The 22,113-nt window shown below is 42.2% G+C and overlaps 1 protein-coding gene across 7 annotated transcripts in view; it reads left to right on the top strand.

Moving 5' to 3' along the window:
- LPP (LIM domain containing preferred translocation partner in lipoma) overlaps window positions 1-22,113 on the top strand; it is a 653,489-nt gene that overhangs the window by 67,587 nt on the left and 563,789 nt on the right. For 5 of the 7 annotated variants that reach the window (XM_046658562.1, XM_046658566.1, XM_046658564.1 and 2 more), the window contains one exon: window positions 5,487-5,609. The exons of the other annotated variants lie outside the window; for them this stretch is intronic. The gene's annotated coding sequence lies outside the window, so the exon portion shown is untranslated. The remainder of the gene's footprint in view (window positions 1-5,486; window positions 5,610-22,113) is intronic. 7 annotated transcript variants of the gene reach the window in all.

Genomic DNA, 22,113 nt, shown 5'->3' with positions numbered 1-22,113 from the left:
TTTATTGTAAATGGATGCTGAATCTTGTCATGTGCATTCTCTGCATCTATTGAGATGATCATGTGATTTTTATTCTTAATGTGGTATTTCACATTGATTGATTTGCAGATGTTAAACCATCCTTGCATCCCTGGAATAAATTTCACTTGATTGTGGTGTATGATCTTTTTAATGTATTGTTGTATTTTATTTTCTAATATTTTGTCGAGAATTTTTGCATCTATTTTCACCAGTGATATTGGCCTATAATTTTCCCTTTTTGTGTTGCTCTTCTCTGGTTTTGGTATCAGGGTAATGTTGGCTTCATAGAATGAGTTAGGAAACCTCCCCTCCTCTTCAATTTTTTGGAAGAGTTTGAGAAGGATAGGTATTAAATCTTCTTTGAATGGTTAGTAGAATTCACCAGGGAAGCCATCTGGTCCTAGACTCTTGTTTTATAGGAGGTTTTTGATTACTGTTTCAATCTGCTTACTAGTGATCAGTCTAGATACTCTGTTTCTTCTTGATTAAGTTTTGGAAGGCTGTATGAGTAAAAAGAATTTATCCATTTTTTCTAAGTTATCCAATGTGTTGGCATTTAGCTTTTCATATTATTCACTTATAATCCTTTGTATTTCTGTGGTATCCATTGTAATTTCTCTTTCATTTCTGATTTCATTTATTTGAACCTGCTCTCTTTATTCTTAGTGAGTCTGGGTAAAGGTTTGTCAACTTTGTTTATCTTTTCGAAGAACTAGCTCTTAGTTTCACTGATCTTTTCTATTGCCTTTTTAGTCTCTTATTTATTTCGACTCTGACTTTTACTATTTCTTTTCTTCTACTGATTTTGGGCTTTGTTTGTTCTTCTTTTTCTAGTTCCTTTTAGGTGTAATCTTACATTCTTTATTTGAAATTTTTCTTGTTTTTTGTGGTAGGCCTATATTGCTAAAACTTCTCCCTTAGTACCACTTTTGTTGTAACCCATAGATTTTGGTATGTTGTATTTTCATTTTCATTTGTCTCCAGGTAACTTTTGATTTCTCCTTTGATTTCTTTGTTGACTCAATATTTGTTCAATAGTATTTTGTTTAAGCTCCATATATTTATGACTTTCCAGTTTTCTTCTTGTAGTTGATTTCTAGTTTCTAGCTTGATATTATTTCAGTCTTCTTAAATTTATTGAGACTTGTTTGTGACCTAATGTGATTTATCCTGGAGAATATTCCATGTGCATTCGAAAAGAATGTGTATTATGGTGTTTTTGGTTGGAGTGCTCTGTATATATCTCTTCAGTCCATCTGGTGTAATGTGCCAGTATTTCCTTATTGATCTTCTGTCTAGATGATCTATCCATTGATGTAAATGGGGTGTTTAAATCCCCTAGTATTATCATGTTACTGCCAGTATCTCATTTTATGTCTGCTAATACTTGCCTTATATATTTACGTGGTCCTATGTTGGGTGCATAGATATTTACAAGTGTTATATCCTCTTGTTGGATTGTTCTCTTTATCAAAGGTAATGCCCCTCTTTGTCTGTTGTTACAGTTTTTGCTTTTAAGGTCTATTTTGTCTGATATAAGTATTGCTACCCCCAGCTTTCTTTTTGTTTCCATTTGCACGGAATATCTTTTTCTATCTGTTCACTTTTAGTCCATAAGCGTCTTTAGATCTAAAGTGTGTCTCTTGTAGGCAGCATACATATAGGTCTTTTGTTTTTTTTATCCATTCAGCCACCCTATGTCTTTTTTTTTGAGGAAGATTGGCCCTGAGCTAACATCTGTGCCCGTCTTCCTGTATTTTATATGTGGGACACCTGCCACAGCATAGCTTGATAAGCAGTGTGTAGGTTTGTGCCTAGGATCCGAACCAGCAAAATCTGGGCTGCTGAAGTGGAGTGTGCAGACTTAACTGCTATGCCACTGGGCCAGCCCCCATCCTGTATCTTTTTATTGGAGCATTTAGTCCATTTACATCTAAAGTAACTATAAGTATGTACTTATTGGCATTTTGTTGCCTTTTTTCTGGATGTTTTTGTAGTTCTTATGTGTTTCTTTCTTCTCTTACTCTTTTCTCTTGTGATTTGATGACTTTAGTGTTATGTTTGGTTTCCTTTCTCTTTATTATGGATTTTTGGTTTGTGGTTACCATGAGGTTCATATATAACAACCTATGTGTATGGCAATCTCTGTAAGTTGATGGTCACTTAAGTTTGACCTCATACTATAAGCCCTACATTTTTACTACCCCTCCCCCCACATTTATGTTTTTGACATAATATTTTACCTCTTTTAATTTTGTGTATCCCTTAACCTCCTATTGTAGATATAGGTGATTTTAGTTCTTTTGTCTTTTGACCTCCATACGAGCTTTATAAGTGGTTGATCTGCTACTTATACTAATATATTTGTGAAGGTCATTTTTAAATAGCGGTTTCAAATGTTTGCTTTTGAAGAAAAATGCTTGGATGTGTAAGTTTTCATGCACATGTTTTATTTCATTTTATTTTTTGAATGACAAAATAATTGAATTTATAGTCAGGGGACATAACAGCATCTAAGAAACTTAGGGAACACACATGGCTTATAAGAGTCAGTTATAGGGGCCGGCCCCATGGCCGAGTGGTTAAGTTTGCGCACTCTGCTTCGGCGCCCCGGGGTTTCGCCAGTTTGAATCCTGGGCGTGGACATGGCACCGCTCATCAAGCCATGCTGAGGCAGTGTCCCATATGCCACAACTAGAAGGACTCACAACTAAAAATACACAACTATGTACTGGGGGACTTTGGGAGAAAAAGGAAAAATAAAGTCTTTAAAAAAAAAGAAAGACTCAGTTACAGTCCAGATAAATTAGAACCGCAGAACTACAGGCTTTGAGAAATTATAGAAACCTTGGAAGATAGGGGGATAAGCATTAATTAATGTATACTGTGGGCAGACTGTGCTGCGTATGCTGGATATGGTATCCCAGGAAATGATTGCATACACCCTGATGGGTAGGTGGTATTAACCCTGTTTTACAGACAGAGAAGCTTGAGCTCAGGGAGGTTAAATAATTTGTACAAGTCCAATGTCAAAGCCTTGAATTTCATTCGTACTCATGATGGCTTCTAGAAATTCTTTCCATTTACAGATGTGACAACACCTGCCTTTACTTTGTTGGTACTTTATCATCTGACTCCACTCATTCTGGACCAGATAAAGCAGTGAAAGTCAACGTTCTCGATGTTCCATAACTTGTTTAATGAATCTAGAAGCGTGTCTTGACTTTTACTGCTAAGAGTCTGCTCATTTTGAGCCCCTTTGACTATACTCATTCATCAGCCTTTACATCTTTTTCTCTTTTTTGGGGAGATATTTGCCATTGCCCGTCTCTGCTTTGAGATCCGGAGTGTATTTGAAGAGGACGTCATATTTTCTTTTAAAAAATTAAAGGTGGAAAATAAAATTCATTGAGAATTTCCCATCATCTCCTCTAACAATGTGGTGGTGGGAAGGGGTAGCACGGGACTGGGAGTTAGGAGCCATAATTCTCGTCCTGAATCTGTCACTGACCAGTGAGGGGACTTTGAAGCAACCCCTCCTGTGTCTTCATCTGTAAAGAGTGAGAGCACTACAAAGTGATTCCAAAGATTTTAAAATTTTGCATGTTTTGTGGTGTCAAAACCATCAATTTCTGCTGAGCTGCGTAATCCTGCAGCTGTTTCTCTGATAGTTTTCAATCTTTAGATTTAATCTATTCAACAATGTATAATTTTTTAAAGGGAAGCTTTTATAGACACTTCTGAAATATAAGAGTGGTGGGGGGATAAATGGATGTTAAAAAATAGAAAACAACCAATTAAATAGTATATAGCATGTAATTCTCCTTGGAAACTTACCACGAAATTGAGGAGCACTTTAACAACTGGTAATTTAAATTGCATTTGAACTCTGCTAATGGTTTGTTTGCATGGGAACTTCAATCATTTCACATCAGTTCTTTAGCAAAGCTGCTTGTTCTCTTTATGGAAAAGAAGAAAAAAAACTATTAAAAGAAAAGTTGACTATGGAAAAGGGAGACCACTTTGATTTATGCATAGAGGGAAGCTGGCAAGTATATGAGAGATTCCCCCAGGGCCAAAGGTGGAGGGGTTTGTCTTTCAACGAAGTTTAGAAATCTGGGAAGTCAGATACGCTTTGCTACTGTTGTTGAAACTATTCTGATTTATATCTCCTTCTGCAAGGAGAAGCTTAGGTTTCCTGGGCTTGGGGTTGGGGGCTGTCTTTTTGTTTTCTATGAGATTACACCGTCCCCAGGTCCAGTATTGGCTTTCTAATACTCCATTCCTCAGCAAGTTTGAAATTATGCCTTTCTCTCATTTCAGTGGAATGGCTTTGAGAGTTTGAATGTCCTTGAGACCCACTAGCTCTCAGGAAACTCATTGCTTTCTGGATTCATCTTGATTATTCTCCATTTTCCTAACTGAATTTCTTTCTGCTATTGGCTATACTTTGAGAGCTTTGAAGCAGGTGTTCAGAGTTCTCAGTGTGTAAGTCTTGGTTTGCTCCAAAGCTGATTGTGTGACCGAGGGCAAGTCCCTCTGCCCCAGCGAGTGTCAGCGGCCGTTTCTGGGTACATTGGAGCGAGCCCTAGACTGGAGCCCTGGACTACCTACCACCAGTGGTGACTCCTGGAGTGCCATCTCCCTGCTCTGGCTCCAGCTTCTCCTCCTGTCAGTTGGAAGAGTTGAGGTGGGTCATTTTTAAGGTCCCTCCCAACTTGGAGCTTATATGGGTATTTGAAGACTGAATGAGATAATATACAAGCAATTGTATGATTGGTTAAATAATATTTAAAATGACGACAATGAAAATAGGTGTTGTAGTTTTTCTGGCATGTGGATTTCTCCTGTATACACAAAACACATATTTTATGACAGCCCACTGCCTTGGCATTCCTATCTCTTGGTATATATATATTGCATAGTCCTTAGCAAGATAGTAATAGCTCTTAATGAAATAAAAGCTGTAATGAGGGGGTACCAGGAAGTCTCAAGATTGTCCAACTCTGCTGTTCACTGGCTCTTATTTTTCAGGTGGGAAAACTGAGGTTCACAGAAGTTAGAAATTTGTCTGCAAACTTATATTCCATGTCTCTTTTTATATGTTGTAGCTCAGATTTTGCTGTTAATTTTTTTCTTGGCTGAAATGTGAAGATTTAACTAACTGATTTATCTCTTTCTCCTCTGCTATTATGATGAAGCTTTTTTCCCAGGAGAGCTGAGATATGAACACTGGGGTACCAGCATCCTCTTTCCCCATCATTCTGAGGCTACTTAGTAAAATAGAAGTGCCAGGAGCTGACTGAGGGCTTAGGAAGTGTAGAAGGAAGTTACTAGATTTGTGGGTTTCAAGTCTGGCGTTATTCCCGGGATAGCCTAACCAGTGAGTTCATAAATCTGGGAACTTCTAAAGCTGGTAAAATTCTAGAGATTCATAAGCAACCTCCTTCTCCCATTTTCCACAGGTAGGAACATTGAGACTCAGAAACAGAACTGAAGACAGAATCCAGTCACCTGATTCGCAGTCTAGTGCCCTTTTCATTGTTCTGTTGTGTGCTCATTGGAGGGAAGATATTTTTCCTCGATTGGTGAGTCCTATGCAGAAAAGAAGACTTTCCCTTTTATAACCAATGTGCATGTTTTAAAAATCATGTCTTAGAAGTGTGGGGACTAGTAACTGGGATGGACTAAGAACTGGAGAAGAACTGAAATGTTCTTCCTTTTTTTCTTGAGTAGACTTTGTTGGCAATGGACAAAATATAATAATGCTAATAAAACGTGTGGCAAAGCAAAGGCAGGACTCAGCTCTTGGAAGGTGGCATCAAGAGATATTGGAAGAAAACTTGGAGTAACAATGATTTCGGGTTGCCAATAAATGTATCGCTTCCTTCTCTCTCCTTTGGCATGGTGCAAAGTGTTCTTGAAATTGAAAGACCAAAATGAGAATGTCGATGAACAGCGTAATGGGTATTTGCGAGGAAAGAAAGTAATATTTCTGAGTGGCTCTTGTTTATCCCTGTGCAAGGTGCTTCCTCTTCTGTGATCTCATTTTATTTTCACAGCAACCTTTGAGGTAGGGGAGGCTAAATTTGCTTAGGCAAAGGGTGTGAGCTTGTATGTTAAGGAGACTGCTAGAGTTCCATTGAGATCTGAGTTTGAATCCCATTGCACAGGCAGAAAGGGGAATGGTGACCAGGTGAGATAAGCTTTTCTTTGTGTTTTGAAATTCCTCTGTGTTTAGCAGGTACAATAGAACATTATGTCCTCAAAAATGGGGGTGATGAAAAGAATCAATGGTGTGGGCTATCCTGGGCTGTGGGGAGATCTGAGGAAAATAGCTGGGGAATTCTGAGACAGGCTTCCGTTTAGAATTCTAGATCTGTGGTCTTCATCCTGAAGGCCAGTCCATATGTGCGCCAAGCACTGGCTTTATAGTGAATAAACAATATGCCTTCCATGTTTGTGGTGTTAGTTTTCCAAAATGGACCAGGTGCTTTTGTGATCGATAAAACCTAATTTCATTTAAAAGTATGGCTGAGTTTATGGTTACATTTTGTCACCCCTTTTTTTCTTAATCAATGTTATCTTAAAAGAACAACTGACTTTCTGTGCATCTGTGGATCTGCATGAGATAAAAGGCTGGAAACCACAGCTTTGACTCTTGAAGATTTTTGTTTATTAAAATTTCAAATATGGGCTTGGACATTTTGCCCCTAGCAAGTACGTTATCTAGAGCAAATTGGGTGGGGGATCCTGCTGGAAATAGGCAGGTCCTGAGGTAAGGTGGGCTTCGGGCCCAGTTTGAGAAGCACTCTGGCTCTGTTTCTCTGCGGTGTTCCATGCTCTGCCTTCTTCTGTGTGTTGGTTTCATCCTCAGGATGTTCACCTCGTGGTTATGAGATGGCTGCCCACTGCAACCTGGCCTGTAGGCTGCCTCCTTCCCATTTGGTGGAAGAGAGCATTGTGTGCCATATCCCCATAGACTTAGGTTACAGCACCAGTGTCCTGCACCAGACACTGATGCCACGAGGAGGAGACTGTGCTCATTGGCATGTATGAATTGGGGCTCTCTTCTGAATTTGGAAATAATCCCACCGAAACCTCACGGCAGCTACGCAGTGAAGAGGTAGGTAGGCCCTCAGAAGAATATCTAGGTGCTGTTAGGAGAGGGACTAAGGACTAAAGGCATGTGGATGACCATAACCCTATGCTCCCCTCCTGTCAGAGTGCCCCTAGAGTGTCAGACTTTAGTCCTTGCCTTGTCCTTGGAAAGAGACCTTAGGCAGCTGGGCTCTCCACATGAGGATGCTGGAAATGGAGAGGACTGGAAATGATGCCCCACAGGGAACTGTTATGGGAATGAGACCCTGGAGAAGGCAGGATGCAGGGCACACATGGTTATGGCATTCAAGAATATAAAACCTGGTCAGAAGAGGGGCAGCATCTCTTGTCATGTGGGTATCCCCAGAAGCTAGTGGGATCTCTGGCACACAAGAGGTGCACAGTGCATTTTCATGGATAGAAAGAATAAATCCAAAGGTGGTGAGTGTCTCTTTCCCTGAGGGTGTTCCATCAGGCACTAGCCAATTCTCTGTTGGAGAGTTTTAGGAATTCTAGTACGGGTGAGGCTGGACTGCATGGTTTTATGAGAATAAAACAAAAGACTGGACAGAAAGAGGCTTCAGGGACCAGTATGGCTTAAGACGTTTGTGAATGCATAAAAAGGCAGTGAGTATGGTGGGATGGGGTATCAGAAGGTCTGCCAGTTATGAGATGTGCAACCCTAGAAAAACAACGTCCCTCTGCCTTCATTTCCCTGATCTGATAATTAGGAATTATCATCACTGCCCTGCCTAACTCTCACTTTTGTTTAGAGCAAATGGGTTGGTAGGTGCCCACTTGTTTTTCAAACTGTAAAGTATGATCCATGCATGATAGGTTATTACAGTTGTTTTCTTCTTTAAAGACTCATCTTGAATATAAAGGAAAACAAGACAATGTAAGGTGCCGTCCCCAGCTTCGTGCCTTTGCATAGTGTGTGCTCAGAGTATGTCCTTCCTCCCAACCCTGCACCCTCATCCCAGGATTGGATGGATACTAATTTGTTCTCAATCTTGGAAAGGAGCTAGATCTGGAAATTTGCTTGACGATGGTGGTTGAAGTTGAAATGAAATTGTGTATTATTATTACTTTTCACATTTGCTTTTGCTCTAGGCAGCAGGAGGTGGAAGGAGGTGCATTTGGAGACTGAGGATGGCTCAGTGCTTGAAAAATCCCCTAGAAGCTACGTCTAGCCGATTGGCTCTTGCTTTGTTTGATTAGATAATCACACCTTCTGCTCCAGGCTTGACTGGCCCAGTGGGAGTCAGGAAGGAAATTATTTCACTCAGTTGATACTGGTGTACAATTGTTGACGGTAGCCAAGGGCTTTCAGTTTTAATATTTCCTCTTTGGTCCTCAGAAGAATCAGGTATTAGTCTCGGCCGGAAGAAAAGCATTGGTCACTTCCACTTCACTTTCAGAGGTGAATATCTTGGCTCCCTACAGTCACTTGGTCAGGTGGTTTCTGGGCATCTGTGACCATCTGCTTAGCCAGCTTGTATTGCATTTATATTATTGCTTTGAAAATTACAAAAGGACTTGCTGAGTCTGATCAGGGACCCATCCAGTCTCCTGAGGCTCAGTGGCTCTTCTGTAACCCAGGGATGTCTTGTAAGAGATCCATGCTGTCCATGAAGGTAAAAATATCTCCCTTTCTCTCTTTGGCTTTCTTCCTCCTAATTCCACATTCTTCTATTTCCTGACCTCAACACAGTGCAGAAACCTCTGCTCTACCTTGGGGAGGGCTCTAGGAGGTCAGAGGAATTTTCAGCTTCTCCCTCCTAGATTACTGTGTGGTAGAAGGGGTCTGATGTCAGATGGATGGAGAGCCCCATGAGTTCTTTGTAGACTGCTGCCAAACGTTGACCCTTGGTTAACAGAGAGTGTGCTTGTTCTCTGCCCTGATCCCAGTATTCATCTGGAAGTCAGTGAACCTCAAGATCTTTTAGATACCATGGTGAATTAGGCATAGTCTTTGACCTTGAGAAACTATAGTCTAGTTGGAGAGAAAAACACACACAAGAGAACTACTAGTTAGAAAGGTATTGTTTACAACACACATTTATCAATCACTAGATATGTTTCAGGCCTCCTGCTAAGTGCTTGGGAAATTGAGGTAAGATAGAGCGCCCTATCTCACCGGGATTAGAGGAAAGTTTTGGAGAATGGAAAGAATTGGGAACATTGGGGGAGGTTTCCTGGGGAAGGGGATTTGATCTTAACTTCTCAGTGAGCCATGGAGCCAACCCCTTAGGCTTGGTAAGGTGGGCCTGTGGACATAGTTTGGCCCACTAGGGATGGACAGCTTCTGAGGGCGGATGTAGCTCTTAGCAGAATACGGCTGGGCAGGTAAGGAGTCTCTCACCTTCCATGTGTGGTTCAGTCTCCAGTTCATTTCCCATCAATATGCTGCCGCTGAAAGCGCTGTGTTGCTTTGAGCTACATTGTTTCCATGGTCATCTCTGTGTGGCCAGAGCATGCCTGAGTATATGTGACCAAGCTGGAAAGCATCTCTGCATCCTGGGAAACAAGTGTTCGTTTCAAGAGTTCCTGATAGGGAATCTCTTTTAGTCTCCTTCCTAGGCCTTGTGAAAAATGGTGGCGTGGGGTAGGGGTCATTAAAATAATCCGGGACTGGACCTCTCAAACTTGGATGCTATCTTCGTTATCTATTGCTGCATAAGAGATTACCCCAACTGTAGCACCTTAAAACAAGAAACGTTTATTATCTCACAGTTTCTATGAGTCAAGAATCTGGGAGCAGCTTCTATGGGTGCCTCAAGGTGTCTCCTGAGGTTGTAGTCCAGGTGTCTGCTGGACCTAGGGAGGATCCACTACCAATCTCACTCACATGATTGTTGGCAGGATTCAGTTCCTCGTGGGTGTTGGACTGAGGGCTTCAGTTCCTTGCTGACTGTTGGCTGGAGGCTGTGCTCAGTTCCTTGCCATGTGGGCCTCTGCATGGGGCAGCTCACAGCATGGCGGCTGGCTTCCCTCAGAGCAAGTGAGCAAGAGAGAGCCCCCAGATACAAGCCACAGCCTTTTTGTAACCTAATCTGGAAGTGACACACCATTCTCTCTGCCTCATTCTGTTTGCTAAAAGCAAGTCACTAAATCCAGCCTGCACTCAAGGGGAGGGATTGCATAAGGGCATGAATACCACGAGATGAAGTTAAAGGGGGCCATCTTAGGGGCTGCCTATCACAGATACCCTAGGTTACGTGTCATTTGCTAAGGTGGGAGTAGGAATTACATAGAGCCACTGAATAAACTCAGCACATCTCTGTGGATCAATTTTACTTGAAGGCTTTTTTGGGGGAAAACTCCATTTAAAATCTGAATATAAACATTGATGTATAATTGTGCAGAAGGCAAAATTGGCATGGCCTTCAGAGGAGAAACACAAGTTTTCAACTGCTGCTGTGTTCCCATACTCTACTTTTTACCTTCCTTCGCAGTTAGAGGTGCTTTGGTGGAAATGTCTAAATGTTCTTGCTTGAGTTCTTTGCTTGTACAGGTGAGACACCGAGACCTGGAGAGGAGACAGACTCTTCCAGGGCCGTGGAGCCCTGGGAGGAACCATCCAGGACACCTTTGACTCTGGTCCCGTGCTTCCTCTTCACCTCTTCTCCCAGTCTCTGCTTCAGAATCGGTCTGCACAGCTTTTAGGCATTTCTTTTCTGCTTTTTGCAATCTCTATCCTGTCCCAAAAACAGATTGGGGAAAATAGGTCAAAATTTGGAGTCCTGAACCTTGATATGGTCCCTTTAGTTAAATTTCAGGGTCTGCATCTCCTGTTGGGTCACACTGTGTCCTGAAAAGTTGCATAAATCAGTATTACTTGGCTCAGACAGTGTCTCTCGGCAATAATGAATAACATTTGTATTAAGAACAGTGAGCCAATACACAACATTACTGTGAGACTGACAGGATCAGACCTAAAACCTCAGTTAGTACCTTCTGTCTGGGAGAAAGTTCTTTTCCAGAGCATCCGTCTCTTCCCCCCACCAAAATAGTCTTTTTATAAAACCAGGCTTGCAATACATTTTATAGAAGATGACAAGTTGCCTTAGAGCCTACCTTAACATTCTTAAAAAATTAATGGAAATGGGAGATATAGTTATGGTCAAGCTCTTTATTAACCCTACAGCCAAAATCAGGAAAGCCAGCTTTGGTCACTCAGACTGTCACTGGCCAGAATGTTAATACTACCCCTGCTCCATTGCCCCTTTTTTTATAATCTTTTTTTTTAAATTTAATTTTCAAATTTTTCCTTTTTCTCCCCAAAGCCCCCAGTACATAGTTGTGTATTTTAATTGTGGGTCCTTCTAGTTGTGGCATGTGGGACATCGCCTCACCATGGCCTGATGAGCGGTGCTATGTCCGCGCCCAGGATCCGAACCGGCAAAACCCTGGGCCGCTGAAGCGGAGCGCGCGAACTTAACCACTTGACCATGGGGTCGGTCCCTCCATTGCCCCTTTGACTCTCAATATTTTTGTACTTTTAGTGCTTTCAAAGCATTTCTTATTAATTATTTAATTCTTATTGAATGTCCATAGTAGGGAATAGTTTTAATTGGGTGAAGGCAACATGGTAAATTGGAATTTGGAGTAGGAAGACTATTACATATTAGTTGCATAATCTTACCAGTCATTTAATCATTTTTAAGCTGATTTCCATAACTGAAAAAAAATGGGAGGAATAGTGCCTACCTCACAGATTCCTTTGTGCTCACAAAGCAGTGTAATATTTATAAAGTGCCTACTGAGTGTGGTACTTAGTATGTAGTTGGTGCCCATTAAAGCTGGTTCCCAATCACCTTAATAGTCTCTAACTCTTCACTAGAAACCACTCTCAGTTCTTTTCTTTGTCAGGTCATTATCTCAATGTCCCCATTTTGTATTCGCTGGGACCAGACCTGCAATATTTGCATATCTGTCATCCAGATTTCATGTTTTCCTGAATAACTAAAAGCCTTAACATTTATAATTTTGCTCAATGACTCCCAAGACATAAATACAGACATCATAATATGCTCACGTTGTCTGGTATTTGGGAATATAGTAGTTCTGGGAACAAAATATTCACGCACTGTGTTTCATGAGGAAGGCCTTTTGGGCATCGCTGCTTGAACGGTTTTGGTTTTCATGACAAGATGGTCTAGTCCAGAGGGTGAGCTTCATTCAACGCCATCAGCCACCTCGTCCTTTGTAAATGGAAGCTTCTCTGGGATGTGTCCAGCACTGACCCTCTTTGGTTCCTCTTTGGACTTCTTTAGGATGACATCACCTCATCCTGCTTCAATGGCGACTGGCTTGAGTTATATCAGTTATTAAAAATGATCTAATATTTTCCTTTTACATCTAGGGCCCTGGCTCATTCTATGATTAAGCTAGTGATTTATTTATACTATGGTACGAGACGGCTGCAGCCGCTCTATGATGTAATCTAAGAATGACATGAAAACAAAATAGGCTTTTACATAATGAAAGTGTTCCTGTAATACAGTTTATAGGAAGGCTTTTTTTTCATTGAGGATGGAGATATATTCTTTACTTTCTCTCCACTCCTTTCTTGTCTTCTTTTCCCATTTATGAGTCCTAAGGCCTTTAAGTCAATTAAAAAAAAAAAACGCAGCCCTTAAAACACCACAAAGACTCTGGGTTACTCTTCTAATCTTGTCTTGTCATCCTCTTCGTCTGCCCTGCCCCCACCGTGCTCCCTGGCTTCTGTTATGGCTACTGCTCTGCTCGGCAGCCCACAGCCTCCTCTCAGCACGCAGCAGTCTTCACTATTCCTTTGCTTATGCTGTTCCTTCTACTGGAAATGCTTCCTGATCCTGAATTTTCTTCTGCTAAAAGACAAATGTCCTTCGCTAGTTCCTACAGATAGCAAGCTTCTTCAGACCAGCTCAGATGCACTTCTTCCTCTGGGCCTTCTCTGAAGCTTCTGCCCCCTACTTAGAAACCTTTGTCTGTATTTCTTATAGAACTTAATACAATTGCAAGCCCCCCATCCCCACTCCAAGGAATATTTATAGAATATCAGAGTTAGAAGAGGAGAAGTGACTTAGGAGAATGGGGGAAAGAGCTTTAGTAGTTCTGGTTCTGCTCCTAACACTGAGGCATGGGAGGGTCATGGCTCATCTTTGAGCTTCAGTTTTCCTCCTCTGAAGAATGAGTGGCTTGGATTTCATTTAGTGTGGCCACATACTGTGTTGGTAGTGGCTCCTTGAGATGCTGTGTTGAGAAGGATTCTGAAGCTGTATCCTGATGGAGTAGGAAGGAGTCCATGATCATTTAGCCATATCTGCCATGGGTGTGGGTGGGTAAGGGAGGGTGGAGGTATACAAGAGGTCTCTTGGCTATTTTTGGACTAGATGATTTAGAGATCTCTTTTTGTTTTACCTTCTGGGATGCTTTGATTTGCTGACTTTAAGTGTCTTGCCCAAGGTCATACAGCCAGTAGTGTCTAGAACCCAATTCTCAGGTATAGAGATGGTTAAAAAATACCTATTCAATTGTCACATTATCCATGCAAGCTTGCTTTGGGCGATGAGAAGCTGCCACAAACAGGACTAGAGGGGCCATGGTTTATTGGAGGCACAAGACTCCTTGAGGTGGCGTGGAGTCAGGTGATGTCTCTCACCCCTCTTTGTCTTCTTTGCTTTTAAGGAGTTAAAATGTCTCCACTACTCTAATTTATGTCAAAGATGGCATTTCAAGGTCAAGGTCAGAAAGTTAAGCAACTCTGCAAGGGTCTAATTGAGTGAGGGCTCACAGAGTTAACCCATAAATCCTTTTATCCTCTAGACCCCTCCCCTTGACCCCAAACAAAATGCTTAGCTCTCAGCAGAATGCTAAATTGCTTGAGCACTAGCTCAGCTCCAAAAAAAAAGATCCTGGAACAGTGAGAGAGAGAGAGAGAGGAGGGAAAGAAAGAGGGCAGTTTCAATGGCACTGGAAGCCAGAGCCTTTGAAGGGTGAAAGAAGGAACTGGAAGTGGTTAGTGTGGAGAAGAGAGAAAGAGGATGGAGAAGGAGAGAGCAGAGTGGGACTCTGCCGTGGAAGGGGACACAAACTTGTTCTTTGTGAGCTCAGAAGGAGTTCTGGGAGCAGGGGGTAAAAGCAGGAGGAAGACAGCATGAGGAAGAACTTTTTAATATTAAGAGCAGACCACAAGTGAAATGTTCCATTTTGGGGGGTTCTGAGTTCTCCATCACTGCAGGTATTAGGGAGGGGCTGGTACTGATGGGTCCTTTGTAGAGGGGATCAGAAGTTGGACTGGATGCCCTTTAAGGTCCTCCTTGTCGAGTCTGGAATTTTCTGAAGACATGTTTTGTGTGCATTTAAATAATTTCTATTTTAAAATGAAGGCTTTGTGGAGGAAAGTGATTCTTTCTTTCTCCGTGGTCTTGGCATACATAACTGCTGACTTATCTTGGGCAATCTTTTGTTCTACTTAGCATTATTGATGAAGGAATGGAGGCTAACTGAGGATGTCTTAGTGCATTTTTGTACTGAATGTATTTTGGAAGATGATTTCTGTGCTGCTTCTCAAGATAGTTCCAGAGAATTCTGTTCTGTTGGCCTCCCTCAATCCCCCCAGCCCATTGTCAGCAGTTTGCTTTTTCTGTACTCTCAGAATGCTTCGTTTATACATGCAGTAGAACATTCCTGTCACTTTGTTCTGCTATATAACCAGATTTTCAGCCTTCCTTCTCCACTAGATTGTAGAAGCTTCTTAAGAGCATGAATCCTGTCTTATTCCACAAGAGGACCTATGGTGCTTAGTGTAGTGGTTTGCAAATAATGATGACTCATTAAGTTAACAGCTGTTTATTGAGCACCTACTGTGTGCTGGACACTCAGAAGTAGAACTGTGAACAAAATCACACAAACCTTTTATTTGATGGCGACAGACAAAACACAAATTAATGAGTAAATATATAATATATAGGTTGTAGTCTATTTTCAGAAGAAAAATAAAGCAGCTTAAAGGCACAGAGGTCACGGAAGACTCAGATTTAAATTCATTGGTCTGAGAAGGTCTTACTGATAAGAGTACCTGTGAGTGGGGACCTGAATGAAGTGAGGCAGTCAGCTGGAGATAAGAAGGGCAAGAATGTTTCAGGCTTTGAGAAAGCATTTGCAAGGGCCCTGAGGCCGAAGCGAGCTTGGTACATTCCAGAAAAGTGAGAAGGCCAGTGTGGCTGGAGTGGAGTGACCCAGGTGAAGAGTGTAGGAGAGGAGGTCACTCAACGCTCATAAAAATAGTTGCAACAACAAAGATTTGTTAAGCACACGTTGAAGATGCTCAGGAAAAAAAAAATTGCCTTCATGATTTAAAGAATCCACAGAAATCTAACAAAAGGATGACAAAAGGTATTTCTGGTTTTTGGTTTAAGATATGGGGCAGTGGATGGGGAGCTGGGACAGGAGCTGTGGGCAGCTCAGAACAAGTCCAGTTGCGCAGGGTGCTGGTTTCTCTCCTATCTGTTGCCCTTCATAACTGAGGACTCTCCTTGCCCTTGCTCTGCTCCTGTGACAGTCACACCTGCAGGGCGGCTGGGGCCCTGGGCGCAGATGGGCAATTGCATGCCTAATCACCCATTCAGGCACCCACTTATTTGTTTTCCACATGCAAATATGGGTTTTTTGCAGATGGATTTAATATATTTGTTGCTTCCCCATTTTATTTAAAACAAAACAAAACGACCAACCATGTCAGTTGAGGGCAACAAATAGAAACATGAGTATTACAGTCTTTGCTGTTCGTGCCGATGACACGGCTGAGAGGGATCCTAGGCAAATCAGTCTTTTCTGCGCTCGATTTTATTTTTACTTTATATTACCCCTTCTTACTATCATTATTGGTTAAAAAAAAGGTTTTAAAGAAGGATGTGGTATTATTTTCTTTAAATCATTTTCTCAATATTTCAGGCTCCATATTTTTACCGTGTGGTTTCCACTTTCACCGTTTTAGTTTCTGAACTTTTGGCCCATTGTAGAAAAGAAAAAAAAGGGCATCATGGAATCTCCAAGGCCTTGGCAGGTGGTACCTGCAACTTCTTTAGCCTGGAACTAAACAAATAAACAAACACAAATTAGAACTATGTGCCCCTATTGATACGCTATTATTATTTATTGTGCAAGATCATGCAAAAAGTCACTTCCATTTATCTGGGAGCCTGTAGGTAAACACCAGTGCCAGATGGAGGGTTTCGGTGGGTGTTTGCTTTGTTTCCAATGACATCTCAGAGCTCTAGAGGAGGATGTCAGAATTGGTAGACACTGTGGCATTTATTTTATCTCAAATGCCTCCCTTTACAGTTAGGGAACCTGAGGCTCAGAAAGGTAAAATGACTTGTTCAAGGTCTCAGAGATTAAGAGGTAGAGATTGGACTTGAGTAGCTGGAACCCTGGCAGATGGCTGCCTCTGTGGCTTGAGGTGATGAAGACATTGCTGAAACCAAAGAGGATCTCATCGCAAGGTGAGGTCTGTGTGTCAGTGGTGTCTGTGTGTCTCATTTTTCTCTCGTAAACGAATTTAAAAGTCTTTCTGGTGTCAAATCTTAAGCAGAGAAGCAATGATGAGGAATATGGGTAGGAATTGCTGGTTGCTTGTGTAACAAGGTTGTAGACTGGATTAGAGTGAGTGTTTGGGGTGAGAGTGTGTGTGTGTGCAGGAGACAGAGAAGGTGAAGGGGAGACGAACAAACTAAAGGGGGAGAGGGCAGACCACTTGGCAGAAGGGACTTCATAATTAGGTGCAGAATTTGAGCCAGAAGGAAGTCTAATGCTAACTGAATTTGCTTGCTTTATTTTGGAGAAAAGGAAACTGATGTTCAGAGTGTTTGAAGTCCTTTCCCCGAATTGTCCAACTTTAATTGAGTAGTTAGAATAGCAAACCAGCAAAATCCTTCGATAGAAACTTATTTGGAAAAGTACAAATCATCACTATTAAATTGTATTTACTGGTCAGCCTATGTGGTTGCTCATGTGAGATGAAGCGTCTGCCTTCTTTGGGGTTCTCGGCTCAGACGTGGTTTTGTCAGAGGGAGACGTCAAGGGCTGTGAGAGCTTGCGAGCACAGGCTTTCTCTGTCCTAGCAGACACGACAGACACATAATCAGACAGGAGATGAACACTTAGGTAACTGGCTTCACCAAATGCTAGCTTACAAATGATCCTCTGAAAAAGTTAGGTTTGGAGATCAAGGCCTGTTAAGTTAACATTTTGTGGATCTGTTATATGTTTTTTTTTTAAACTTTAAAAACAAAATATTTATTTATTTATTCATTTTGAGGAAGATTAGCCCTGAGCTAACTACTGCCAATCCTCCTCTTTTCACTGAGGAAGACTGGCCCTGAGCTAACATCCATGCCTGTCTTCCTCTACTTTATATGTGGGACGCATACCACAGCATGGTGTGCCAAGCAGTGCCGTGTCCGCACCCGGGATCCGAACAGGTGAACCCTGGGCTGCCGAAGCCGAATGTTCGGACTTCGTTGCTGAGCCACCGGGCTGGCCCCTGTTATATGTTCTTAAATGTTCTTTCACTTTTAAACGTAAAACATTAAGATGCTGAATTATGGGGGATGTTTGCAAAGTCCAAGGGTTATTTTTGGAGGTAGCCTGAGAACAGGAAGGTCCATGTGTATGAAATGGGCAAACTTTTGTCAGAAACATATTGGGAGAGGGTTACCATTCTGTGTAGTGGCTGCAAGAATGATAAATGGTCCCGGAGACAGCCTTGATGCTGCATGCCTCGGGGAGCAGAGAGTGGTGAGTGAGGACAGGATTATTATAGCGTGAATTCAACCTGCTGTGTCTGCTCTCTGTGCAGGGGGCCTCGCTGCCGCTGTTTGCCCTAAAGTACATGCTGTCCGTTTCTCCTGCTGATACAGCATGGCTTGATATAAATGCTTCCCATGGTGTGCTGGACAATCCCAGACACCAGTGGCAGCCTCTGTGTCTGTGTCAGACACAGCATGTTAGGGGTTTGTGTCTACGTACTTGTTTGCTGTGATTTTTTTTCTCCTCCCCTCCCATCCTCACCCACCTCCTCCTTTGACCAAAAAATCATCTGAAGTATTTGAAGGTTCATTTATGTTGATTTGTTTCTATTTTGTAACTAATTCGTTTCCTGTTCATATCTGTAATTAATTCCCTTTGTGCAAGACTACATTATAATATACTTGAGTTCTTTTTAGCTCTATGATTTCTTTTCTTTTTTCTTTTACTTAAAGAAAATATTATGCTTGTCTCCTCGGACCTCCAGCTTTCTCGTCTAGGCAGACGATCTATTTTTGAAGAATCTTTAGGGAGTTATTGACTTTGTTAGAACTACTACTGTGGAAGCAATTCAGATGACAGAATCCCACATTTAACTTGCTTTTCTAGAAACAATTTATTATGCGTTTAGCTTCAAGGAAGTAGCAGTGTTGAATAGGGCATTCTGAAAATAAGAAAAACACGCCAAACGAGTTGCTGATTTCCAGCTAGGCACGTGGAAAAAAGGTTTTTATTTCAGTGACATCTCTGCTCGTTGGAAAACTCTGGGCCGGTGGATTTCATGATCCTGAGATTGTGAGTGCTCTCGAGTTACAGTGAGAGATGAGGGTAAGCCACACGGTGGAGGCTGCTGCCCTAGTGGGCTCAGGGGTGTTATGAACACATGCTATCCTTTGGCACTAAGACACAGCATTTCTTCCAGTTGGGTAATATTGAAGGACCAGCTCCATCAGATCCCCAAATGTGTCGAGCATGTAAAGAATGCAGAACTTTTAGAGAGTCAACTGAACATGGGTTAAGTTTTAACATGGCCAATGGCCAAACTTGGTGATTCCTACTGGATTTCTTCAACACATTTCTTGCCTATATACACAGCCCTATTTCTTAGCCGTTCTTGCCCAAGCCTAACACTTTTTTGGAGGCGTCTCTGTTTAATTCTTCTTGCATTCAGGTCTCTAGGGTGTTATTAAAAATAACGCTCTCAATAAGAGGCTAGGAGAGCTGAGCTCAGCCGACCCCAGCTCTGCCACAACCACCTGTGGAACTATTCGCAAACATTTTCATTTATTCAACCAATATTTAAATGAGCCCTTTTTACACATGAGGTCCCAGAGATACAAAAGTGTAGAAGACACGGTTCTTACCTTCGCTGCTTACAGTCAGGGGTAGACAGCTAACTACGCAAATAGATCACAACGTGACTTCTCCTTTCTGGGTCTCCCTTTTACATATGTACGAGCTGGAACTGGGCTAGATGATGGCCAGGGTCCCTTCTGATGCCAATATGCAATCATTCGTACAAAATTCGTTAAACATCCAAAAATCACTTACCTAACTGAAAATTGGCCAACATTTCCCCTTTCTCCCGGGTTTGTAGGGGGTGATGTTGAAGATGAATGAGGCAATATCTAAAAAATGCTTTAATAAGCAAGTTGGAGAAAGATTTGATATAAGTTTGAGGTATTATTATGGGAAAAATGAAAACAAGGGCCGATGTTTTTAGAAAGAGAACAGATGGTTCCTTTGTTTAGAATTTGAGTATAAAGGAGAGAGAAAAAGAGATATTTGCCATATTGTTTAGGCCCCGATGTGAGTGACTTTAAAATGCCAAAACAATCTGGTTAGGAAAGTCCCATGGATTCAAAATAGCTCCTACACTGATCAAACTATAATTAATGTAACAAAAAAATGACAGTAAGAAGAATCCTAATAAGAAATGCCACGGTGACAATTGACACAACCTTACAAAAACTCCTATTTTGACGTCAACTCTAGAAACTTAATTTTTTCTGTCTTCAGGAGTTATACCACACAGCGGAACAAATTAGTGGGAACGGATTTAAAACTGTGTTTCTTTCTAAAGTCATCCCGCCTCCCGAGTTATTTCAGTTTTCCGTGACTCATAAAGGAAATCTTCAGGATTCACAAGAAATTGGCAGTCCTCTGCCACCTTTGCTGTTGGATACTGATAGAAAAATGGTGCGAGTCGGGGCAGGTTAAATAGAGAGCACACCTCAAAGGACGGGGGCAGTGTTGCAGAAGGCTGGATCTGGGAAGGACCTTTGAGAAGCTTGTGAGAGAAGAGTTGTGAGATGGTTTCTTTCTCTCTCTTCCTTTATCCCTTAATTTCCTATCATCTGTCTCCGCCATGCATTGTCTATTAATGTATCCCTTGGCACCATCCTTTCCTCCTGGTGCCTATCACTCTTGTGGGCTGTGTGACTGAGGTCATAGGCCACCAAGCTGGGAGCATTTAGTAAAACGTGCTTGATCCTTAGTTCAGGTGCTGTCTCATCTGTGATGTGATTGGGCAGAGAGATCTCAGTCTCGCCGGGTCTCAGTTTCCCCACTGTGGAGAAAGGAGGTTAACCAGAATGTTCATTCTGACTAAGCTGAGTTCAGGTCCATATCTTATATAGAGCTGTAGGAATGCTGGGAATGGCTTTCATTTGGGACTGTTTATGTACGAGCATGTCTCCTTAAGACAACAATAACAAAAGGTCCACATTGCCGAGGTGGGAACTTCTCAACCACAATCTGAGCCTCTTGCTGAAATGGTTCCTCACCCCCTGCTAGCCTGGGATGGCCATGTGGCCTAGCTGGGGGTGACCAACTCTTTTACAGATCCAGAGGAGGCTGGTGGGCTTGGGAAGGAGCACCATCTGGTCGTCTGCAGTTCTGCATTCTGATCCTACTTTTGCTGCTCGCCATGTGCCACTTTCTCTAAAGTTTCTCCCAGCCCTGACCCACTGGCTGGTTTGTGAGTCATCGAAGCAATTAGAAGACTTTCTGCCCTGCCTTCAAGGCTCAGGCTTTGCTCAGAATACTCCTAGGGGTCCTCTCATGGTGTGTGGCATGTATTCGAGTCAGAAGTACAATCATTAGTTGTAGAGGTGCCCTTCCCATGTCGTCCCTGATAACCAACCCCCTCCCTTCCCAGGAGCCGCTTCTCCTAAAGCTCCTGGTGCACACACCTCTCCTTCGCCCTCAGCATACTGCGTGGTGCTTACTTGGTATTGTGCTGTCTTCTGCCCTGGACTGTGAACTCAGCCGTGTCCTGCTCATTTCTGAAGCCTCAGCATGTCCTTCGATACCTGATGTATAGTAAATTTTCAATCAATGTCAGTTGAATGAATGCCTAGTGGATGGATTCTTCTGTATTTCCTCACCAGATCGTGAGTTCCTTGAGGGCATGGACCGTGTCTAATGAGTTTCTTTCTTCCACCGAGTGTCCAGCCCAGGGCTTTGAATGCAGTATGCGAACAACTGCTGTTTGTTGAATTGCGTGAGGAGAGGGGGAGATGGATCTGGAGCAGGGAAGGCACATTTAGGTGTAAAAATTGTTTAGCTTGATCACATTCAGTATCTTGGAAAACTGGGCTGACAGAGGTCATAGAGCATTTGTGGGTCTCTGATTGAGCCCAATGGGGTGGGGGTCAGTGCTCCTCCTGATTTCCTCCCTGTCTGTCACGCTGGGCCCCCTTGAAACTATTGGTTTCTCATCCGGGGTCTGTTGCCGGTGTTAATTTTTTTCCTCTTTTTTTACGCTCATCACTCAAGGCTTGAATTAGGGTAAATTGTTTGCATAATTCTGCCTCTTTTGATTTTAAACAGGTTGTGGGCAGGGATGGTGTTTTCTCATAATTGTGTTCCCCCCGGGTTCTGGCACAGAGCTGTCCACAGAGGAAATGCTCGGTAAAGGTTTGTGGACTTGAATTTCATTCCACCACCAGCTTGTGTAATAATGCTACCCGTACAATGAAGATTGCAAAGTTTACTTAATAATCAAATAACAGAGCACATTTCCTTCTCCAGCCTCTGTATTTTTTATACATCAGAATAACGTTGCTTTTGGGTGTGCCCTGGTTTAAAATAATCTGATAATGGTAAATTCATTGTGCCACCCATACTGTTCTTCTTGGTCCATGGAATCTTAATTTATTAGGAAAACAAAATCATTGCCGTTTCTTGGCT

The sequence above is a fragment of the Equus quagga genome, chromosome 4 (genome assembly GCF_021613505.1).
Source record: "Equus quagga isolate Etosha38 chromosome 4, UCLA_HA_Equagga_1.0, whole genome shotgun sequence".
NCBI lineage: Eukaryota > Metazoa > Chordata > Mammalia > Perissodactyla > Equidae > Equus > Equus quagga.
Note: the sequence above shows the minus strand (reverse complement) of the source record. Positions and strands in the feature narration are given on the sequence as shown.